At 41.0% G+C, this 24966-nt stretch overlaps 1 long non-coding RNA gene across 2 annotated transcripts; it reads right to left on the bottom strand.

Annotated features, from left to right (window-relative positions):
- Nucleotides 1–456: 456 nt before the first annotated feature.
- LOC148127250 (uncharacterized) lies at nt 457–10618 on the bottom strand. 2 transcript variants are annotated; one of them, XR_015742131.1, is made up of 3 exons: nt 10573–10618; nt 9353–9692; nt 457–2356 (listed from the first exon to the last, which is right to left on the bottom strand). It is a non-coding gene; the product is annotated as an uncharacterized LOC148127250 (long non-coding RNA). The 2 variants fall into 2 exon arrangements; XR_015742130.1 differs by lacking the exons at nt 9353–9692; nt 10573–10618 and adding an exon at nt 4231–4529.
- Nucleotides 10619–24966: the final 14348 nt, after the last annotated feature.

Raw genomic sequence — 24966 nt, 5'->3', positions numbered from 1 at the left:
GATAATATGGGGGTGGGGTTGATTTCTTCTTACAAGAAAATGCAGGACCCCAAACAAATATATAAAACAGTCTGGCATGTATATAAATAATCATACTAACCTTGATAAGAAAGAAGTAGTGATCCAGTCACAAAACAAAGGACTTTTATGAATGTTGGAAATATCACACCTTGAAATAAACAGCGCAACGTAGTTAAAAGAAACACTGCTGGGACCTGCAACTTAGGAACGGTAGAATGAATGTCTGTCTCAATGGCTATTCACTGGGGACACCCTGAGAACATTTTTAAAAAGGAGAGATTACATTTGTCTAACAAGCAGCGGCTATGTATTTATTACTCAATAACTTGAGATTATTTTGGATGATTTGGAGAAAGTATAATAGAACTATATTAAAAAAAAAAATAACCATCTTCATTAAGATGAAATGCAAAAATTGCACAACTCTCCAGGAAATTAAATTCATTGTTTGCTTTATGCACTTGCTCTATGGATGCATCCGTGTGCTCTTTTCTCGTTCTTTTGGTGAGAGCAATGGACTGAAAATCTTGAAATTTAAAATCTCCCCTGCCAGCTGTTTCCCCCCCGACCAAAAAATTGATACGTTTAGCCTTTAGACACATTTAAAGACCCCGACCTTGTCATCTGGAAAGCTGACAGCTCCCGTTCAAAAGCCAAGAGCCACACACAATGGGATGAGCTTCCCTTCCTTCCCCAGTTCCTGCCTATCTAGCAGTTCGAAAGATCTAAATGCAAGTAGATCAATAGGTACCACTTTGATGGGAAAGTAACAGCGTTCTGTGCACCTTTGGCATATTGGCCACATGATCATGGAAAATGTCTTCAGACCATGCTGACTCCCTCAGCCAAGAAACAGAGTACCTTGTACTACAGTTGAACACAACTGGACAGAGAAACCTTTACCTTTACATTTGTATTGGCAATAACTAAGAACTGAAACTGTGAAACTTGCCTCATCAGATTTTGCAAAACAGAGTCGTATCCAACTCCTTAAAGCAGGGTAGGTAAAAGTAAAGGTTTTCTCCTGTCCTGTTGTGCCTCTAGGGGATGGTGTTCATCTCCATGTCTCAGCCAAGGGAGACACTGTTGTCTGAAGACCTTTCCATGGTCATGTGCCCCCCCCCTGTGACTATAGGCCGAGGCACATGGAACCCTAACCCCCATTACCTTCCCACTGAAGTGGTACTTATTTATCTACTCACATTTGCCTGCTTTTGAACTGCTAAGTCACAGCTGTCAAACTTGTGGCATCGCGTTGCCGTCACGTGATGTATCGTGATGCTTTTTCCCTTCACGGAGCTGGGGTGGGCGTGGCCTGCACGTGATGCATCTAGCCCATGGGTCACCAGTTTGATACCCCTGTTCCAGGTGGTCAGGAGCTGGGCCAAGTAACTGGAGTTCACCCCATTGTACAGTGCTCAGGTCTCGTCTTTGACCACTGAGCCATTAACTGCTATAAGAAACCTTGGTGGCAACCAGTGGTGGGATTTAAAAAAAAAATACCACTGGTTCTGTGGGCATGGCTTGGTGGGCAAGGCAGGGGAAGGATACTGTAAAATCCCCATTCCCTCCCCCACCCCACTAACCTGCTTTCCAGCTCCCTTGTCCTGTGCAGGGCAACAAAGGAAGACCCAGCCAATCAGCTGGAACTCAGGAGGCAGAGCATAGATGGGGGCGGGGCCAGTCAGAGGTGATATTTGCCGGTTCTCTGAACTACTCAAAATTTCCACTACCGGTTCTCCAGAACTGGTCAGAACCTGCTCAATACCACCTCTGGTGGAAACCTAAACATGGGGTGGAAAATGCTACCAGATTTTTGCAGTGTATCGTACAGCCAAAGGGTTGTGCCAAACTCTAAATATCTCAGGGTGACTTTGGACAACCTAAACAAGTTGATTTCCCTTGAATTCAATTCCTTACCCATACCCATACACACACTCAAACATCAACACTTTTTTTTTGTCCATTCCAGGAATGCAAACCTAACCACAGTCACTTTGTTCGGAAGCACGTACTCTAAATAAATCTGCTTAGAACAGCATCTCAAGAAACACAAGAGAGGTTTCTCTTAGCTTAACCCATCCTCTTCACCAGAATATACATCAATGGGTCCATGAACCTTCCAGTTTCAAATGCTGATGTGACACTTCTATGGCAAATGTTGACACAGCAGGTTTGTTTTCCCTTGCTGTGCAGAAAGCACCAAGTGTCTTTTGCATTCATAAATCTTCTGCTGGATGCAAAAATAAAGGGATATCCACTTTCCATTCCAGCATCATGCTTAATCCTTGGAGTTCAATATTATATTATTTTCAAATACTCATCAGTACATTCCCTGGAAGAAGAAGAAGAAGAAAAAATCTTACCCAGATGTGCATTATTTGTATTAATTTATTACACATAAAAGTAAGTCTTGAAAACTTGAAACTTAGACAGTCTACTATTGACCTCACCCCTTTCCTAAGAGGTCTGTAGGGGGCCTGCATAAGTGCACCAATGTGCCTACCGTCCCTGTCCTGTTGTTTCTTTTTATTTTTCTTATATGTATCCATTTCATGTATTCATAACTATGTTTATACTTATACCTGTTATCTTATAATTGCATGAATGAATGAATGAATGAATGAATGAATGAATGAATGAATGAATGAATGTTGCAGAACTGAGCACTCTGTCTCCAGCTTCTTCATGCTCTTATTCAGAGGGTTTCTTCTCCATTTTCTCTCCTTGTGAATTTCTACCACCACCATCCCAATCTGTTCAAATGTCCGTAGGTATTATACTGCTTCATGTTCCTTGGACTGAGATGTGCAGGTGGGTATTCTGTGGCCATTCAAGCTATGGCTAGTGGGATTTTATTTGGAAAAAAAAATAAGTTCTTATATATAATACAATCATCTTTAACATAAGTAGTCAAAAAATGAAGGTGATGATTGCTGTGATAGATGGAGTAATTGGTCACTCTCTCCTCATTAGTAGCTTCAATGTAATTAATCAGCCAAACCTTTTTGAATCCAGAGATGGGAGTTTATGGGCCCTTTAGATATTGGAGGACTACAGAGCCCAACAGCTGCAGGTCACCTGCCCATGATAAGAGAGGCTGGAATCTATAGTTCAGCAACATTTTTCCATATACATTCAGGCATGTTTCAGGAAATACTGAGAGTAAATAAAGGTTTTCTTCAAATAAAAAATGAAGTGGTTTTTTTTTTTGATAGGCTGGCTCATAGACACTCATTTGCAAGCAGACAAATAACTGTCTGTATAGTGGCAGAAAAACGCAACAAATTAGACCCAGAAAAGGTTACAGCAAAGTCCCAAAAAAGTTATATTAAAGCCCTGCAGAAATCAATACAAATTTACTTTGCTATGCCTAGCTTGCCCCATTCACTTCAATGGAACTAAAGAAGGGATTCAAAGAAGGGATTTATTGGGAGCAGGTTACAAACTCGATGATTGCAACCGCAACCATGGATACAGCATTCAGATGTTTCCCAGTCCGGTTCTGCTCACCCAATGTATTCCCTAACCATTCAGGGCCTTAATCTGACCTCAAACTACACCCCAACCTTGTTGTCCATTGGTAGACCAGTCAGCTCCTTGCCAATCCTTTAGCCCAAGGGTCCTCAAACTTGACAGTGTTGGAAGTTAAAACCCACCCATCTCCTAGAAAATTGAAATATCCTAAGAAATATTAAAAAGGCAGAATATTTCCCCTAAAAAGAGTAGACACTCAGAAGCAGAAACTCACCTCAGAAGCAGAAACTCAGCCCCCCCTTTGCTCATGGGCCATTACTCTGGCTTAGGCCAGCCTGTTTTACATGACAAAGATCTCCAGGTAGAGCTATAGGAATTGCCCAAAGCCCTTTCATTACATATTGACATCATGGCGGCGCCCAACTAGGAAGGTGAAGCTCTCACTCCTGGAGCACTATCTCCCTATAAAGCCACCACCTGAACCAGAAATCACTTTTAAAGCTGCTGCTTGCACCAGTAACCGTGAGTAAACCTGATCCCAAAAAACAAGCCCAAAAACGCTGGATTCTGAAGCCGTGGAGCCCAAATAATGCTAGCATAGCTCCTGCTAATTGATCCGGAGTCCTCCTCTCCCTCCCCAGAGAAGTGAAGCTCTTCCATCGAGCCCTAGTAACCACACTGGTAGAGCTCTGGAACTGATCACTTGGAGCCCGAGGAGTGCAAACAACGTACCTTCATTTAAATCCCTCACACAGCTGATAGAAGTATCTTCCACGCCAGACAACGCGTTTCCATTATTATCCCCCACACAGTTTCCCTGGAGCCACATCAGACAGCTGGCAGGGAGAAACAAGGAGGGAGGAGAAAGCCCCGAGGCTCTTAGGAGCCAAAAGTTACCCTGGACGGCAGAGGAAGGCTTTGGTTGTTGAGACGAGAGGACAGTCTCCTTGACTGAATTTCTGCAGTGGAATTTTCCTCGGAAAGTGGGACTCAAAGGAGGAAAATAACTGTGATTAACGATCTGGAGTGACTGTCAGATTTAGTTAAAAAAAAGGTATTGCAACTAGAAGTAACTTTAAAAGTAAAGGACAGATTGGATTAGTTAACCCAAATTTCTGGACTGTATTTTTAGTACTATTCAACTTGAAGAACTTTAGAAAACTATTGCAAAACAAGCTTATTCAGAGACATACTGATTGTAGTTAAAGTGTTTTAATTCAGTGAGTTTTGCTCTCTTTCAAAAACCCAGCGTGCTTTGAACATCCTGTTACAGCCTTTTGTTTACAGAGCAATAACAGCAGCATTCAGAGCAATAAATTCCTCTTACCCAGTCTATCACAGCTGCTAGAAAAACAAACAACCGTTTCCTTAAAGACTCTCAATACTACCTCATTACTTTAATCAAACACCCATTAATTCATTACCTCAAAACTTACAACTTTTCTACCTCATCACCTACATCAATGATTAGATAATCAATTTCTATAAAATATTTTATTAATGGTTTAATTGATTTATTGTATTAATTGATTATTGTGATTAGAGTGTTTAGTGCAAAGAGTGTGATTATTGACTAGTTTAAAAGATCAAGATTCATGTAATTTAATTGATTAGTAAAATCAGTGATTTAGTGAATTTAATTGAACAGTGTGACTAATGATTAGTGTAATTAATTGATTAGTAGTTAGTGTAATTAATTGATTAGGTTGATTGTTGCTTAGGAAATTATCTGACTAGAGAGATTACTGCAATTGATTGATTGGTGTGATATTGGCTATATTGATTACCCAAAATTGTTCCATTAATTAATTCAATCAACGTACTATCTTAACAAACCTACCATGCCAAGAAAAAAATCCAATGCCAAACCACAACCTAAAGAGAATTTAATCCCCAACAATGAACCACAAGACTCCTGCACATGCCTTAAATGCTACAAAACTCTAAAGGATAATGAAAACTCCATCAAATGTTCTCTGTGTAACAAACACGCTCATCATGACTGCTTGGGATTACCCAAGCAATTGATTCAATACCTAGAATCATCCAATGAGTTTCCATTTCTCTGCAATTCATGCAGACCCAAACTGGATCTGTTGGAAAGAGTTGATACCATTGAAACACGATTAACATCCCTTGACACCAAAATAGCATCCCTGGATGCCTTAAAAGAAAGATTATCCAACCTCGAAAAAAAAGACACAACGCAAAAACCTGAACATCCAATAGCTACAAACCACATCTCTACTCAACAACCACAACCCAATCCACAACCCAATCCACAAAAAAACATAACCCAAACAAATATTGATATCCCAATCCTCATCAGAGAGGCTGTTGAGCGTGAACGGAAACGTCCAAACGCCATCTTATTTGGTCTAGAGGGCATCAATGATAATGATGACATCACAACTGTCCGAAACATCATCAGTGATTATCAAGCATCAACCATCTCCCCTGATGAAATACTTGACATTTCCCGCATTGGCCGATAGCTCAAAAACAGTGACGGCTCTGTGACCACACGCTTCTGCAGGGTCATTTGCAAAAATGAATCAAGCAAACGCAAATTCATTTACACTATAAATTCACTCGCCAAAACCAACACCAACCATAAGAACCTCCGTTGTCGCCCTGACCTAACCATACAGCAACGTGCCCGCTCCCGTGTACTCCGCACTGAACTCAAAAAACGTCTCGACAATGGAGAGAAGGACCTGTACATTGACTACCATGCTGACTGTATCAAAAGTAAGTCACACATCCCGCAACTCAGCTTTAACCTTCAACCACAACCCTACCTCAACCAATCCACCATCACCCAAGACTAGGCACGCACGCCCCTAACTACCTCAATTCCAACTACTGCTGGCCTTAAATGCAAGCTACTCAATGCAAGAAGCCTTGTAAATAAAATACCTGAATTTTTCCTCCTACTAAATATGGCTAAATTCGACATTATATTTGTCTGTGAAACATGGCTCAATGCATCTCTCCCTGACTCCATTACCACAGTAAGAGACTATCATGTTTACCGATCAGATCGTGAAATTCGTAGAGGAGGTGGTATTGCTATCTTCTACAAAAAGTCCCTACATCTAAAATATATCCAAGTTACCCAGGAGCTTGCTCTTCCTGAGACCATTATCTGTGAACTATCCTTAAATATCACAATTCGATTCTTACTATGTTACAGAGCACCTGATTATGACATCGAACATGTAAACAAGCTAAATACACTACTAACATGGGCAGCATCCTGCCCATACCCTTTTATCTTTCTTGGTGATTTCAATCTGCCTCATATTGACTGGACCCTAAATGAATGTACAACTGAAACCATACATGCAACCTTTTACAATGCTGTTACAAATCTGGGACTGGAACAACTAGTATCCAACAACACTAGACTAAACAACTGCCTCGATCTTATCTTCTGCAATAGTTTGAATTTAATTTACGGAATACAAACTAAAGAACCCTTTTCCAGCAGTGACCACAATATGATTGACTTTTGTCTCAACATACGTTCACACAAAAACCACCACAATGATGTGATCCCCAATTATAATTTCAAAAAAGGCAACTATGATCTTATAAACAACGATCTCTCATCCCTTGATTGGCAATCTCTATTCACTGGATGCAATACTGTTGAAGACCATTACAACATATTTTTACTTGAAGTCAAAAGAGTCATCAAACTATATGTACCAACAACTACTCCCAAAACAAAACAAAAAAACAGATTGCCCATAACAATAAGGAAACTTCAATCCAAAAAGAGATCACTCTGGCGGAAAAATAAATCTGGTCACGTTGCCAATTTCAAAAGCCGATACAAAAATTTATGCCACCAAATAAAGACCGAATGCACCAATTATCACATTAAACAAGAGGAAAACCTTCTAAGCACCAATTCCACCAATGCTTTTTACAATTATCCTGTAATCTGCAACTCTTACACTGCAAAAACATATGGACTACACAACTTGATCAGGGCAAAACAATAGATGCAATCTACATAGACTTCTGTAAAGCCTTTGATTCAGTGGTACATGACAAACTACTACTAAAAATAAAATCCTATGGTATCTCTGGACAACTGCATAACTGGGTAGAAGCATTCCTGTCAAACAGACAACAAATGGTCAAAATTGGGAGCGTCCTATCAAATTCTGTACCTGTCAATAGTGGTGTCCCCAAAGGCAGTGTTCTAGGACCAACTCTCTTCATACTCTACATAAATGACCTCTGTGATCATATTAAGAGCAACTGCGTTCTTTTCGCTGATGATGTAAAGCTGTTCAATACCACAGACAATACTGCTACCCTTCAAAATGATCTTGACTGTGTATCAGAATGGTCAAACAAATGGCAACTTCAAATCTCAACAAATAAATGCTCTGTCTTACATATTGGCAAAAAAAATCCGAAAATAAAATACAAGCTGAATAGTCAAGATCTTGTTGATGATCCAAGCTCTGTAAAGGACCTTGGAATACTCACCTCTAATGATCTAAGTGCTAGTGCCCACTGCAACTACATAGCCAAAAAGGCATTAAGAGTTGTTAACCTAATCTTACGTAGCTTTTTCTCTGGTAACATCACACTACTAACTAGAGCATACAAAACATTTGCTAGACCAATACTCGAATACAGCTCATCAGTCTGGAACCCACATTACGTATCTGATATTAGCACAATTGAGAAAGTCCAGAAATATTTCACAAGAAGAGTTCTCCACTCCTCTACTCGTTGTAGAATACCTTATGCCACCAGACATGAAATTCTAGAACTAGAAAACCTTAAATTACGCCGTCTTCGGTCTGATTTAAGCATGGTATATAAAATCATACATTGCAATGTCCTACCTGTCAATGAATACTTCAGCTTCAACCATAACAACACAAGAGCACACAACAGATACAAACTCAAGGTTAACCGCACCAAGCTTGATTGCAGGAAATACGACTTCAGCAACAGAGTGGTCAATGTCTGGAATACTCTACCCGACTCTGTAGTTTCTTCCCCAAACCCCAAAAACTTTAACCTTAGACTGTCTACTATTGACCTCACCCCTTTCCTAAGAGGTCTGTAGGGGGCGTGCATAAGCGCACCAACGTGCCTACCGTCCCTGTCCTATTGTTTCTTTTATTTTTCTTTCATTTTTCTTATATGTACTCATTTCATGTATTCATAATTATGTATACACTTTTACTTATTATCTCGTAAACAATTGACAAATAAATAAATAAAATAAATAAATAAATAAATAAATAAATAAATCATCACCCAGCAAGGCTCATCCAAGCCTGGGATTCAGGCCAGCCTACAGAGTTGCCCCTGCAACTCATGGGAGTCTGACAACCAATCAGAATATAAGGTCAAATTCAAACCCCAACAGAGGATATAAAACCCAAGCACTTTCAGCATCTCAGCCCTTCCTTCTTTGGAGCTCCAAGCCACGTGGTCGTGTCCACCATTAAACCATCTTTCCAAACAGCCTCCATGTTTCCAGTGTCATTTTCCCCACATGGAACTGAACCCAGAAGGATAATTCTTCCAACAACAGCTTTAAGACTTGTGGACTTCAACTCTCATAATTCCTCCTCCAGTCATGTTAGCTCAGGAATTCTGGGAGTTGAAGTCCACAAGTCTTAAAGACCCTTGCCTTAGCCATTGAAGCAATTTTGTAATATATGGCTACCTATTCCAGGAAATATTAGGGGTAACCTGGCAAGTTACTTTTCTGAGGTCTCTGATAATAGAGAATCAAATAGAGAACTGGAAAGCCAAGCCAAGCAAACAAACTTATAACCGACACTTTAAAAACAAAACAGAGCAGGCCCACCTTCTACATCAATCTCTTGAAGAAAGAGGCGTTCTGATCTCTTCAGAAAAAGAGCCTTAGGCAAGCTTTAAAATGAATCTCTCCCTCCTTGCTTCCTCTCTTTCCCTCTCCTTCTCTTTCTTTGAGGCTGGGTCCCCCTGGGATGGAAGTCTGCTGAGTGAACAATCTTGGTAAAGTCCACAGCATAATCCTGGGAAGTCACATCTCCAACTGTCCCGTTAGCTACGTAACCCTAGATTCCTTCCAACGGCAGGAGCCAAGGCTGTCAGCTTGCTAGCATTTGAAGAGATTGTTCAGGTCATTGTTTGTGCCAGCAGATTTCCCTTCCAAGATGACCTAACTGGGGAGAAAGAAACAACCGTTTGTCACTTGCTCAGTCGAGAGGCTTAGCTCAAAACCTCTAGCCTGGGGTAAGATATACAAAGACTATTCTCCCAGTGACAGGGACGGCTCTTATCTTTGGCGACGGCACCTCTTCTACCTCTGTTTCGGTCCACTTTGCTTCATTGCAAACTCCTTTTGAACATAGTTGGTGTGATTTAATGTTTAAAACAGGCTTTGTTCTTTCACCCTTTTCAGAGATGAGAAATGGCACTCTGTGCAGGACAGACTTGCTTCTACCAACAGGCTTCTTTGAATGTCTATTCTCGGTATACATTTTTCAAATGATGGTTATTGTAGTTCAGCCCAATGTGAACAGAGCGTATGGAGAGCCTGCCCCGATTTTCTATCTATCAAAGCCCAACAGAAAAGAACAAAACCTCCAGTTCCTGAAACAGACAAGCAAAACTTACCTCTGAGTGGAGTTTGCCAGTAGCTGTGAGTGTCAAACGGCTGTAAATTTATCTTGTTCTAAAAACCAGCAGGAGTTGGCCCTAAGAGTTTCATAATTAGGAACAGCACCGAGTCCCTATTTTCCTCTGCTCCTTGCCAAGTAGGAAACTCTTCACTTGGTTAAGGGAAGTAGAATGGCTAGAAATGTTTCTCCTTTTTCCATTTCACTACTTTTTCTCTATCACTGATTGGACAGGGCTGCTTGATTTTTACATTGCCATGAGATCTATGTGATATTTAGTGACAACTAAAGGAGGGGGGAGGGGAGGGGAAGGGAGAGGAGGAGAGGAGAGGAGAGGAGAGGAGAAGAGAAGAGAAGAGAAGAGAAGAGAAGAGAAGAGAAGAGAAGAGAAGAGAAGAGAAGAGAAGAGAAGAGGATTACTCACTGTGTTTCTGAAGAGTTAGTCCAAAGCAGAGGTGGTATTCAGCAGGTTCTGCCCAGTTCTGGAGAACCAGTAGCGAAAATTTTGAATAGTTCAGAGAACCAGCAAATACCACCTCTGACTGGAGATTTTATAGTATCTTTCCCCTGCCATGCCCACCAAGCCATGCCCACAGAACCGATAGTAAAAAAATTTTTGAATCCCACCACTGGTCCAAAGGTTGGAAATGAGCATGCTGTTCCAAATAGCATATAAACTGATTTCAAGAACACAAAATGCCAGACTATCAGGGTACATTAATAGTCATACTGTTCTGAACAATGCACCTTTCAAAACGTATGCGCAAGCAGCACTGCTGTTTGAAAGCAGAGGCACAAATGGTGCCCACCTCCTGATATCAAAATGAACAGTATCCAGGGTTGTCCATAGAAAAAGAGTCAAAAAAGTCAAAATGGACTCAACCATGAAATTGAAGCCATACTCCTTTCTGTTACAACACATGTAAAAGGGCAAGGCTTTGATTGCATAATTGTTTCCCCATCTTGACTTTTTTTAAAAACTTCTTTGATAGAATTGAAACTCGGTGTTTTTTTGGCAAGGCAAATACGCCTGTGCACAATTTAGCCATCTCAGGCCAGTGCAAATAGCAATAGCACTTAGACTTATATACTGCTTAACAGTGCTTTACTGCCCTCTCTAAGCTGTTTACAGAGTCAGCGTATTGGCCCCAGAAATCTGGGTCCTCATTTTAACCAACAGATGGAAGGCTGAATCATTCTTCAGCTGGTGAGAATCGAACTGCCAAACTGCAGGCAGCCAGCGGTTAGCAGAAGTAGCCAACTGTAACAATACAAATTCAAAGAGCTACAATAAATAACCATTTGCTTTTCAATTTCTGCTGCATGGATTAGTTCCTTAACTCTATCAAATGCTAAAGCTGGGCTTAACAACCAAAGTCGTTTGGCAGCTTTTTCCAAAATATTCTAGGCTGCAGAATTTTCTGTAGAATCACAAGTCTAATTTGGATTAGAGATTACACACATTTCCAACTCTGCCTAAAGAACTATTCAGCTTCACGATGCCCTTGATAAATCTGTTAAAATGAAGGAATGGAAAGAAACTAAGAAACTAGTTGCATTTTGCAGTTTTATAATAAGCAAAGCCATCTGACAGTGAAAGAAGATTTTCAAGTTATTAACACCATCATGGTCGTTATTATTTTGTTTATTTATCTGTGTATCATGAAGCATCCTGGGAATAATATTTCAGCAGGCACTAGACACTTTTATAGCACTTTCAATGTGCGTGTTTACACAATTGGATGCAAATCTTACCAATTTTAATGTTACTTATTCCCAAGTAAGCATGTACATAAAATTGCAGCTTTAGATTCTGTCTGTAAAGAAATTCTTACCACAACTGTAAAGAGAACTGTTTCTTTGCATCATTTCAGAATTACTTTGTACTTTCCTTTATCACTTCTGTATAGCTAGTACATATATTAAATGCAGTTAAGTCATTAGGAACAGCCAATAGAGAATCCTATGTTTAGACTTATGTTGCTTGCAGAATTTTGTCCTCCAGTGTCACATATGTGACCTGCCACCTGTATTTTCCCGCTTGCCATTTATCCCAAGCAATTGCTTTATTGCAGCATTTCATTTTCAGCTCACATTCTGAATTATTTTGCCTGACTTTCACTAGTTTGAAAAACTTATGTTTAATACCATGATATTCAACAGCTAGAATATCAACAACAAATGTCACATCAGTTAAAAGTTCCTAAGGACACAGTGCAGGCATGAGAACTTTACAGACGTGCTATCTATATAGAATGCCTTGGCACTCTCGTGGCATAATGGTTGCTGCCTTAGTCCCTAATACTTGTTATTTAACAGGGCCTGCATGAATGTCCTTTTTTGGTCCTCTCCCCAAAAGGTTGGAGCAAATGCTTGAAATCTTGAAGGGCAGAGGAGTGATGGTGGCATGGAGGTTTATGACATTTAATTAATTGAATTGTTGCATTTTAAGGGGCAGGATTAAATTTTTAAGCTTTGAATAGGCACTGAACTGAATATTAGTCCTTAACATAATGGGACTAATAATTCTCCATAATGGGACAATACTGCCCAATTCTGGAAAACGGGCCTCCAGATCAGAAATGAAGAAGCCTCTTGGATGAGAAGGGAAACATCTTCAAGGAAAAACAAAGAAAGCCCAGTTGCCTTTTTGAAAAAGCACCTTTGGGACAGTGGTGGGATTCAAAAAAAATTACTACCAGTTCTGTGGGCATGGCTTGGTGGGTGTGACATGGGAAGGTTACTCCAAAATCCCCATTCCCTCCCTGCTATCCTGCTTTCCAGCTCTGTTCTCCTGTGCAGGGCAACAAAAGAAGACCCAGCCGATCAGCTGGGACTCGGGAGGCAGAGAATAGATGGGGGTGAGGCCAGTCAGAAGTGGTATTTGCTGGTTCTCTGAATTACTCAAAATTTCCACTACCAGTTCCCCAGAACTGGTCAGAACCTGCTGAATACCACCTCTGCTTTGGGACAATGTCTATGGAGATTCTCAATCATCCAAGTCATGGTTGTCACAAAGGTGTTTTCCAAAAGGCAACTGGACTTTCTTGATTTGCTTTTTCCTTGAAAATGTTCCAAGTAGCTTTTACAATTCTTGGATGAGAAGCAAAATGTTTTCAGGGGGGGAAAATAAAGTCCAGTTGCTTTTTGGAAAAGCATCTTTGAAACACTCCAACTGTAACTGATATGTGCTTAGACAATAATATGGCTATAATTTTTGGACCTAGTAAAGAGACCATTAGCCTCACACACGACTTCCATTTTACACATACAATTAAGGGGAAATTCCATATAGTTTAGCATGGCATATATTCCCAAGAAAGCAAAAATAGGTTCCAGTTATGAACCATCTACCAGTTCAAAATCCTCTGCATGAAGGGACTTGGCTGAGCAGCACCAAAAAAGAAATAAAGTTAAAGTCTTTGGTGCTTTTTCAAGCAAAATGACTTGCGGGGGAAAGGAGTCAAAATCTGGCCTCAAATTGGAATCACCTTTGTAAGCAGTAACCCCAACTCACTTTTGAGAGAAAGGTTCTAAACCAGGCCTGTCAAACTGGCAGCTTGCGGGCCAGATGCATCACATGCCACACCCACACCCAGCCCAGCTCCACAAAGACAAAAAAAATCATCGCTCTACATCACGATATGTCACGTGACACAGTCGAGTTTGGCACCCGTGTTCTAAATGCTTCCTACAAGCTCATCCAGAAAGGCCCTAAGGCAAAATCCAAGTCTCTGGAGTCCAGAAGAGGGAAGGCTTGAGGTGCAATAAACTTTAAAGGAGTAGAGAGTGTTCATAAACTGGATATGGCACTTTCTTCTCATTTGCAGAGTGGAAGGGCGTAGTCTTTGCTTGATCTAGAAATTTCACGGTACTATATAGTTTTGTATGGAAGCGTTACAACGTTTGTGGTTTTATTATCTGTCCACTTCTTCAGGGACCGTATCGTGTGAAGAAATTGGAGGTAGAACTGCTGGAATGTTCTCTGAATAGGGAGATCACTGTGTTTCCTTCTCCTCACTCACCCATAAATGTGAGCTTGATTGATGAAGTCACTGGTTTGCTGTAGTTCTGTTACAGCAAGTTGCAATCCATAACCAACCTTGGCTGACGATCTTGCTCTACTAAGCATCATCAGATAGGGATGTCAGTCCTTCAAGGTAGACCAAAGTAAGAAACCAAACTCATGAGTACTAATACTACTTTTAAAATAAAGTTACTATTATATTACTGGGACACTGCCCCCACACTTGTCAGTCAACAGGAATGCTGATTTACCACCGGCCTATCAAGTACTTAAAAGGCTAGGCAGCACAAACAAAGGACAGCTAATGACTTAAAAGCCAGCCATCAACACATACCCCAATCAACATCTAAAAAGCCACTTACCACAGGCACTATAAATACCACACACAAAACAGCACACATTCTGCTAGGGAGAAGTTCCCTGAAGATGGGCTCCAGCATGAATCTGAAAGAACAAAACTTCTGGTCCCACTAACCGAGCCAGATTGGATCCTGCAACATTCGCCTGGGACACGTATATTCACCTTCATTTGTGATTCAAGTTACTCCTTGAATATCAGTTTACTTCTGACAACTTAGGACTTACTAGTTAATAAGTGCTTACTAGTTACTACTAGTAACTAGTAAGCACAATACAATTTATTATTCTACGATGAGGTGACTATTTATTATTTTATTATAAGGTTACAGTAATCATATCTTGCAAATTTTGAGTGTGCAAGAGAGTCCTGTCTGAGAAACTCACTCAGGTTACAGTTCTGGCCCAGACTCATTTCTTTTATCTAGCCATTGTCTTGGTTGCAACTCTTCCTCCTGTTCCCTGAGATTTTTTCTTGTTCTCATTACAGTGAGTTAGTGCTCGGATGAGAAACAACCAGGAAATCTCAGAGCTGTAGGCTAGATTGGGGAGTCAAAAAAACATCCCGGAAGAAGACAATTGAAAAACAACTTCCATGTTCCTGCCAAGAAGATCAGGCCTTGTGTTAGTCTCAAAGGAGTCCCTTGGTTGGCATAAACCTTCCCACAAATACCTTAGTTCCAGGGTTTCAAACTCAAGGCCCATGTGCTGGATCCAGCCTGTGAGGTGCTTAAATGTGGCCCACAGGCCCAACCAAGTAATAGCGAAGGACCAGTCCATGCAGCTCTCCTGAGCTGTTTTCACTGACAAAGGGTTCCAGGAGGCCACTGCAGCCAAAAATGGATCTTGCGAGGGCAGTCCTCCTGAGCTCTGTTTTTGCTGGCAGAGGGTTGCAGGAGGCTGTAATGCCCCTGTTGGAATCTGATTTGGAGGGGGAGGCCAAGGGACAGGGAGTGGGAGTTTGGCTCTGTTCGCTGTGGAAGAAACTGGGGAAGGGCAAAGACCTGATGGGCAAAGCAGGGGAGAGGTAGAGCAAGGGAGGGGGAATTTGGAGGAAGACCCAGGCCCACTCTTCATCCTAGGGCATGCAGGAAGGAATGGAGAAGGGAGCAATGTGAGTTGCATGGCTTACAGGGAAGGAAAGGGCCCTGATACCCTTCATTAGATGCAGCTGGGAACACAGTGTTTAAAAAGGGAAGCTATGCACAGTAAAGTTGTTGGGAGCAAATCGTGAATTATCTAGTAATGTCAAGGCTTATCTGTGTTCCTGGCATTTTCCCAACTATGTGTGTTTTGCTGGGCTTTCAAGTCTGCAAATCCTTCTTCTGCCCTGTCAAGTTAATTACTGCAGCATGGTTTGTGTGGATTTTTATTTACAGTTTTTATATACTTTGACCCACCCCCTGGATCATCACAGAGGCAGTGTAGCCAAAAATGGAGCTCAGGACAGGCACCCCCAACATGAGTGATATCGAGCTGACTATGCCTAGCCTGGCCATACCCACCCTGACCCCCACCCCCCCCGAGGTCAAACACAACCCTGATGTGGCCCTCAATGAAATCAAGTTTGACACCCCTGCCTTAGCTGTAACAGACAAACAAAAAATTAGATCCAGGCCATCTTTGTCTTAGAATCACCACATCAAGGCTTCACCACAAAGTTTGAATTAAATTATCAGAGTGCTGCAATTTATCCAAGAAACTTTTCCTTGCCATAAAGTTGCTTAAGTTAGTCTATCACTTTATCAGTGATAGTACAGCTGGTGGAAAGTAGTTTGTTAACCTTTTTTTTTCCCTGACTTTAGAGCTCCAGCCAGCCATTCCAACTGCCTGATCAGAAAATGGAGGTATTAGTGCTCATTATGCTTCCCTTATACTTAGAGACAAAATGACACTCTGTAGTTTGGCAATTCTTTGATCTAACTCTCCCCAGACTGGATCACCTTACTTCACTTCCTTGGTCATAAAGGTAAGGAATATTCAATCTGGGATTTTCATTCCTTGAAATTGGAAACTTTTATCAGATTTCAGCCAGGAAGCAGAGCTGTAACCAATTAAGAAAACTCGTAAACTCCCGATAAAGTAATTCTTTATTGAAGAAAGGTTAGGAAGCCACAGTGAAGAATTCTGCCGACTGTTGTTTCAAGAGCAAGCCCATCTATAGAAGCCATATTCACATGCTTTTTCATGATTTTCTCATCCCCACCCTATACAGGTAGTCCTCGACTTACAATTGAGCCTGAAATTTATGTTGCTAAGCGAGACATTGGTTGAGTGAACTTTGCAGCATTTTACAACCTTTCTTGCCACAGGTTTGTTAAACGAATCACTGCAGATGTTCAGTTAGTAACATGGTTGTTAAGTGAATCGGGCTTCCCTATTGACTTTGCTTCTCAGAAGGTCGCAAGAGGTGATCATGCGACCCCGGGACATGACAACTGTCATAAATACAAGTCCGTTGCCGAGCATCTGAATTTTGAACACATGACTCTGGGGATGCTGCAATGGTTGTAAGTGTGAAAAACAGTCCTAAGTCCCTTTTTTTCATTGCCGTTGTAACTTTGAACAGTCACTAAATGAATTGTTGTAAGTCGAGGACTACCTGTATAATAGACTACCCAACTCCTCTTTTGCACGGTAAGACTGAATTTTTGTACTGACCATGTAAGAACTAACACTTACCCACCAATGGTGGGATTCAAAAAGTTTTACCACCGGTTCGGTGGACGTGGCTTGGTGGGTGAGGTTTGCGCGCATGCACACACTTTGCATGCGCATGCATGCCAAACTTGCACTTTGTGCAGGCACAGAGGCCTTCCAACTCACTTCCTGCAAGCCTGCACTCTTTCAGTCGCTTCAGCAGCTGCTGCGCGGCACTCTGCTGTGCCATGCAAAGCAGCTGCGCTTCGAAAGCAGGGGACAAAGGTGAGTATGGGAGCCCAGGTGGGTGGGTGGGCCCAACAGCAGAGCAGTGGAGAGAACCAGTTTGGCCTCCGCTTCTCACTGCTGCTACCGGTTCGGGAGAACCGGGGTGAACCAGTAGAATACCACCACTGTTACCCACCCTTTCTGTAAAAGCTGTTCAAAGAGCTTTGAATGGTCTCATCTTGTCTTTCAAACATGCCTAAGATCTATAAGCAGTGTTTTAAGATTAGTTTTGTGTAATTTTGTGTTTTGTTACGTGCTTTTCTGCGTTATAATTGCAGGAGTCCCTTGGGAGTGTGGCAGCATTAAAATAACACAAATAAATAAATTAGTCCTTAGTGCTATGAAGTTTTACTCCAGAGACAGAGTCCCAGATACCAGAGAGTTGTTGCCATTTAAGGGATGAATGGAGAGAGAGAGAGAAAAAAAGAATGAGAATGAAGAGCCACGATCTGTATTAGCAAAATACAAAAAAGCAGGAAGTGGCATTTATGTTATCAAGACATATCATGGGGAAAAAAATCTAATTTGACTCCCAAGGAGGAATTATATACAGGAAGAACTGAGAATCTGCCGGGATGTCATATTGTCATATTTCCCCTCGAATAAAATCTAGCTTGCTCCACTCAGGCTATTCCCCAGATTGTTGTAATCAGATCTTCTAAGAAGGACCAAAAATATATCAGTCTGCAAGCAGCAAAGGTTTGCATTATTCTTCTGTTGCTGTTTTGTTCGAACACTTTTAAATATGTTCTCTGGGAACTTTCTTTTTTTTTCCAGGGATAAGAAATGCACAATCAATACAACTAAGCATCATATCAACTCATGGTTCTTAAAAATAAAATGTAAAAAGAGCTCATTTCATACTATAAAAGAGTGATGGGCTTCAAGGTTTGCTATTCTTCAGTTGAAAAAAGGCTCAGCCACGGAAGGGAATGCTTTGTAAAAACAAGACACGGCACAACAATGCCGATGCCATTTTCATAGACCTTTGTATGTTATCCAAAGGTTTCAAATACTTTTTTTGTGCAGCTTTTATACAATGAAGCCTGATCTCCCACTGGAGTGCTTTCAAAAGTAACTGTGACAAACACCAGGTACGGTTCCTATAAAACCCCAGCGTACGTCCATTCTTGCCAAGAGAGCTGAGAGTTGTTTAAAACAACCTTTCTCATTTAAAACAGTCAATGTAGTTACATTTGTACAAAAAGTTAGATGTTGTGTACAGGCGAGCATTTTACAATACTAGATAGAAGGGGCTGGAAGCTCACCCTCTGTTTGTAGATGCCACACCACAAGGCATTTGTAAACTTGTGTCTGATGAATTCTCAAGTAGGAATCCGGGAGATAAATACTCAAAGTGGTGTTTTAACAACAGTCATGGAGCACTGACCACCAAGTGGATTCACCTTTGTGCTGCAGCTTTCAATCTAAATTTAATACACCAGGAGTGATCTGGGGAAACAGCCCTGAGTTTTGCTTTTCTTCTTGTAAGTTGGCCTTTTCATTTTTAAAGAAAACCTGTTTTTTTTTAAAAAAAATGTGCATGCACACACACACACACACACACATATATACATACAAACACTTTCAAATCAGTTCTGGTGACTGTTTGAATAAGTACCTGCAGTTTTCTTGGAAAGATTTATCAGAAGTGGTTTGACATTGTTTCCTTCCTAGGGCCGAAAGTGACTGACTGGCTCAAGGTCACTCAACTGACTTTTGCCTAAGGCAGATCTAGAACTCACAATCTCCCAGTTTCTAGCCTGGTGCACTAACCATTTACATAAAACTGGCTCTCTACATACATACATACATACATACATACATACATACATACATACATACATACCAACCAGTGGTGGGATTCAAAGATTTTTAGCACCAGTTTGGTGGTATGGCTTGTTGTGTGTGAACGTGCCACACAAATTAATCAAACACCGTGGTTGTTAATACTATGGTCTATAAGTGAATGCCATGGTTGTTAAATGAATTCATTTTATCCAATGGGTGTTTTTTATCCAATGGGTGCTTTTTTGCCACAAACTGCCAAAAAATGTCAAAAATTGCAGCTATAAGACTGCAGGACAGTGCAATGGCTCTAAACGTGAACCCAAACAGCCAAAATGGGATCATATAATTGGGGGGAGAGGGCCATAAAAACTCTGGAACTGGATCGGCGATATTTAGGGGGGGGATTCCATCACAGCTTCAAACGGTTATTAAGCAACCAGTTGTTAAGCAAGGACTACCTTAGAGTCAGCAGTTGCAATGCTATAGGATGTTAAAATATACAACCTTTCTAGCAGTGGTGGGATTCAAATAATTTAACAACCAGTTCTCTGAGGGCCAGGTTGGATGTTGTGGGAGGCATGTCCCATCCCCGTCTTCCAGCTCCACCTCGCATGCGGGATGGGCTTCCACAACGCCCGAACCATTGACCCTGGATGAACCAGTCGTTTAATTACACACTCACCCACAAGTATCACAGTGGATCCTGGGTGCTGTGTTGCTCTGCCATAGTGAAATGGACAAGGAGGAGGAGCAGGGAGGAAAAAGAGAGAAAGCGGCCTTCTCCTGCCTTCGTTGCCTGTTTCTCCTTGCAGCACAGCACCCAGGATCAGCTTTGATAGCAGGGGTGAGTAATTTAACAAGCAGTTCACTTGAACCAGTGTGAACCAGTTGAACCCCACCACTGCTTTCTAGTATATATTCATTGCATTTACGGTGCATATCTTGCTCGCGCTTTAAATGCAGCAGATGCTGCATTGCATGAGTTTCTGCACCAAGCAGCAATTCCGATTCAAAGAATTTTGCAAACATTGGTGCCTTGCACAAAAGAAAACTCCAATAGAAATCCTGCCGAAAGAAAGCCTGCTGCATATCTGCATTCAGCTTCTTCCCAGAAAGCTTGTATAGCATCCTGTTCAAAAAGCCAATTAAATACACTCTGAGCAGTGTGAGACTGTTTTTTCCTTGTTAAACATTTGTAGAAAGGCTATGCAGTTGTAAGTCTAACCTCAGAATTTTGAATCTTTAGTAAAGACCTTGTATCCTTAATGTGGAACCATGAATGGAGGGCTTCCCTTGACTTTTCCATCAGCTTTTCCAAGCCCCCTGCCCCAATTTTAATTAAAAATAGTAATCTGACATGCTGTGTTATCTTATTCTCTAAAAATCTCTTTGGCCCATAGGTTTTCTTAAATAATACTTGCAGATGTAATTTATGCTCTCAGAAAAGGACAACAGAACACTGTTTACTGCCTATTAATTTGTATTAATTTTTATCTACTTGTCTAAAAGGTTTAATAAATATTTTTTTTAATCAGGATAAGGATACAGTAAATTGGACAATATAGAACATTCCACAAGGAGGATTGCTAAAGAAGTTAGCAGACCGCAGTCTGTTGCATGTGTGTTTTGTTTAGCACATTCATTGTCCGCCCTTTAAGGTAGTTGGAAGAATTATCCTTCTGGGTTCAGTTCAAAGTGGGGAAGAAAGACACTGGAAACATGGTGACTGCTTGGAAAGATGGTTTAATGGTGGACAGGATCACATGCCTTGGGTGAGGAAAGAAGGAAAGGCTGAGATGCTGAAAATGCCTCGGTTTTATACTCTCTGTTGGGATTTGAATTTGGCCTTGTATTCTGATTGGTTGTCAGACTCCCATGAGGCCATGCAGGGGCAACTCTGTAGGCTGTCCTGAGTCCCAGGCTTGGTTGAGCCTTGCTGGATAATGATGTAATGAAAGGGCTTTGGGCAATTCCTATTATAGCTCTACCTAGAGATTTTTGTTATGTAAAATAGGCTGGCCTAGGCCAGAGTAATGGCCCATGAGCAAAGTGGAGCTGAGTTTCTGCTTGTGAGGTAAGTTTCTGCTTCTGAGTTTCTTCTCTTTTTAGGGGAAATATTCTGCCTTTTTAATATTTACGAGGATATTTCATTTTTCTAGGAGTGGGGTGGGTGATAACTTCCTACAAGGTAATCCAGAGAACAAGCATCAACCATGAGTTTTCAAAAAGGAACTGGACTTCCTTGATTTTTTTTCCTTGAAAACATTTCCCTTCTCATCCAAGAAGGTTCTTCATTTTTGACTAAATAGTAGGGAACAGAAGTTCTTCATTTAGAACTGAAGTAGCCTCTAGGATGAGAAGGGAAATGTTTTCAAGGAAAAGAACAAGAAGTCCAGTTGCCTTTTTAAAAGTATCTTTGGGACAAACATGACTTGGGTGGTTGAGAATCTCATAGATACTTGCGTGGTGGGGACTGGTGGAGGAAGTTTTTATGAAAACCAACTTAAACTCCTAAAAGAAAGGCAGGATTTAGATCTAACGAAGAAAATGAGTTGTTCTCAAAGCTCCAAAGGCAATCCTACAGATGGAAACTGATCAAGGAGAAAAGCAATCTAAAACTAAGGAGAAATTTCCTAACAGTGAGAAAAACTAATTGGTGGAATGGCTGGCCTTCAGAAGTCATGGGTGCTCCATCATTGGAGGCTTTTATTTATTTTATTTATTTTGTCAAGCAATTATAAGATAACAGGTACAAGTATAAACATAGTTATGAATACATGAAATGGATACATATAAAAAAAATAAAAAGAAACAATAGGACAGGGATGGTAGGCACATTGGTCCGCTTATGTACGCCCCCTACAGACCTCTTGGGAAAGGGGTGAGGTCAATAGTAGACAGTCTAAGGTTACAATTTTGGGGGTTTGGGGAAGAAACCACAGAGTCAGGTAGAGTATTCCAGACATTGACCACTCTGTTGCTGAAGTCGTATTTCCTGCAATCAAGTTTGGTGCGGTTTACCTTGAGTTTGTATCTATTGTGTGCGCTTGTATTGTTATGGTTGAAGCTGAAGTATTCATTGGCAGGTAGGACATTGCAAGATATAATTTTATGTACTATACTTAGTTTGGACCGAAGGCGGCATAGTTCTAGGTTTTCTAAGTCTAAAATTTCAAGTCTGGTGGCATAAGGTATTCTGTAATGAGTAGAGGAGTGGAGAACTCTTCTTGTGAAATATTTCTGGATTTTCTCAACTGTATTAATATCAGATACGTAATGCAGGCTCCAGACTGATGAGCTATATTCGAGTATTGGTCTAGCAAATGTTTTGTATACTCTAATTAGTAGTGTGATATTACTGGAGAAAAAGCTATGTAGGATTAGGTTAACAACTCTTAATGCCTTTTTGGTTACATAGTTACAGTGGGTTCCAGCACTTAGATCATTAGAGATGAGTACTCCAAGGTCCTTGACAGAGTTTGGATCATCAACAAGGTCTTGACTATTCAGCTTGTATTTTGTTTTCTGATTTTTTTTGCCAATATGTAAGACAGAGCATTTATTTGTTGAGATTTGAAGTTGCCATTTGTTTGATCATTCTGATACATAGTCGAGGTCTTTTTGAAGGGTAGCAGTATTGTCTGTGGTGTTGAATAGCTTTACATCATCAGCGAAGAGAATGCAGTTGCTCTTAATATGATCACACAGGTCATTTATGTAGAGTATGAAGAGAGTTGGTCCTAAAACACTGCCTTGGAGGACAACACTGTTGACAGGTACAGAATTTGATAGGACACTCCCAATTTTGATCATTTGTTGTCTGTTTGACAGGAATGCTTCTGTCCAGTTATGTAGGTGTCCAGAGATACCATAGGATTTTAGTTTTAGGAGTAGTTTGTCGTGTACCACTGAATCAAAGGCTTTACAGAAGTCTATGTAGATTGCGTCTATTGCTTTGCCCTGATCCAGTTGTGTAGTCCATATGTTTCTGCAGTGTAAGAATTGCAGATTACAGGATAGTTTTTTTCTTAAAACCAAATTGTTTATTAGAGAGTAGGTTGTTTGTCTCTAAGTGGAGGATAGTGGATTGGTTAATAATTGATTCCATGACTTTACAGGTGACGCAGCATAAAGAGATTGGTCTGTATTTTTCAACTAGGCTGGGGAAGCCTAGTTTAAGTTTAAGAAGTTTTAGTTTAAGAAGTGACTGGAAAGCCTCTTGCCTGGAATGGTATAGGGTCTTCTGCTTGAGTGGGGGGGTGGACTAGAAGATCTCCAGGGTCCCTTCCAACTCTGTTATTCTGTTTCTGATCCTTTCAAGATACCAGGCTGTTGTTAATTTTTTTATCTGGGAATTGTTAAGTGGGAACAGGATTGAGGATACTAGTTTCTCAGAGAAACTTTGGGAGGCAGCCGAATAACATTAAATGTAATGAAGTTGTAGTATACGAAAATCCAGCTGAATCAGCGGAGGGTGTGGGTGCGTTTAATGGAAAATGTAATCCCTATTCAAAAATGCAACTTTGCTTAGAAACTAGTAAAATTGCATTACCTCCTCCACCGGCACCCCCACCCCAAAAAGCTCTCTTGGGGTCTCTCTCTTTCACCTCAGCCTGAGGACATTTTGTTTTTTCTCCATGCTAAAGAATTCTTCCTTCCAGGATAACAAAGGTCAGTGATAATTGATATTGAGATAAATATCTATTCATTGCTTAAGAGCTATTATCTTTTAAAGCATCTGATTAAAGTAGCATCGAGTCATTAAAATCCTTTTTACATTTAAGTATTCCCTGACAAAGGAATGGTTTCTTATTTAATATGTTAATATAGAGGTCAAGAGATGGCATTCAAAACCTTTATTGCGTCTGTCATCTCTGGAGACTAAAGAAATAGTTCCCCTCCCTACAGTATGACAGTGGACCTTTTGGGTTTGGGTTTGGTTTTTTTCACTTGGTTAAAGCTGAGGACTTAGTGCAATTATTGTCAGTCTAGCAATTATTCAGTGCATCGTTTTCATAAATAAGGCATTAGGAGAAACCCATGTAAATTAATGGCCAGGAGCAATCTTAACTTTATCAAGGGCAACATTGAGAGAACAGTTTGCTCTGTGAACTGGCTACAGTTTTACAATCCCCTTACGCAGGAAAACTGTTGCAATTTTCTATGGGATCATAGAAAGGACTGCCTTGTGGATTTTCAACCATGATATGATGTTTCCTAAGTGTTAGGGGGTGAAGTAATGTGGGAGAGGGTGGCTCTTTGCAAACCCATGACTTCTGGTCTTGGGGAAGTGTAGAGTTTTGAAAGCCTATGAAACCCATACTCAAAATAAGCCCACATAGCACTGCCCACTGCAATGGTGGGATTCAAAAAGAATTAGTACCGGTTTTGTGGGCGTGGCTTGGTGGGCATGGCATGGCTTGGTGGGCGTGGCAGAGGAAGGATACTGTAAAATCTCCATTCCCTCCCCACTCCTGGGGGAAGGTTACAGCCGGAACTCCAAACTATTCAAAATTTTTGCTATCAGTTCTCCAGAACTGGTCCGAACCTGCTGAATACCACCTCTGGCCCACTGCTATGATACCAGATGGTCAGTGCTGTCTTCCACATGCCACGCAAGGGTGATATAGAACAGGGGTCCTCAACCCCCAATCTGCAGCTTGGTACTGGGCCATGGCCCATTGGAACTCAGGCCGCACAAGCAGTGGGCAAGCG

Source organism: Pseudonaja textilis, chromosome 2, assembly GCF_049901715.1.
Source record: "Pseudonaja textilis isolate UNSWEBS1 chromosome 2, rPseTex1.2, whole genome shotgun sequence".
NCBI classification, from domain to species: domain Eukaryota; kingdom Metazoa; phylum Chordata; class Lepidosauria; order Squamata; family Elapidae; genus Pseudonaja; species Pseudonaja textilis.
The sequence above is the reverse complement of the archived record's forward strand: the minus strand, read 5'-3'. Positions and strand labels throughout refer to the sequence as shown.